The sequence below is a fragment of the Sinocyclocheilus anshuiensis genome, unplaced genomic scaffold (assembly GCF_001515605.1).
Source record: "Sinocyclocheilus anshuiensis isolate Anshui unplaced genomic scaffold, SAMN03320099.WGS_v1.1 scaffold794, whole genome shotgun sequence".
Lineage (NCBI taxonomy): Eukaryota > Metazoa > Chordata > Actinopteri > Cypriniformes > Cyprinidae > Sinocyclocheilus > Sinocyclocheilus anshuiensis.
The window spans coordinates 982,890-983,114 of NW_015547683.1; positions in this window are offsets into that span (position 1 = coordinate 982,890).

A 225-nucleotide genomic window follows, 5' to 3' on the forward strand; every position below is an offset into this window, starting at 1 on the left:
AAGTTCAGGTTTGCATGAAGCTGGGTGACAGCATGCCCAGGAGACTACAGGCTGTCATTAAGGCTAAGGGTTGCCCGAATAAGTATTGATAGTTGTGTAAATACTGTCATGCCATCTGAATAATTTTTGGTTGATTGTAATCCATTACATAGCTTTCTATCAAAGTTATCTAACATTATCAAGCTGAATTTGTTCTGACACAGTTTAACTCTGAGTTCTTGTCAC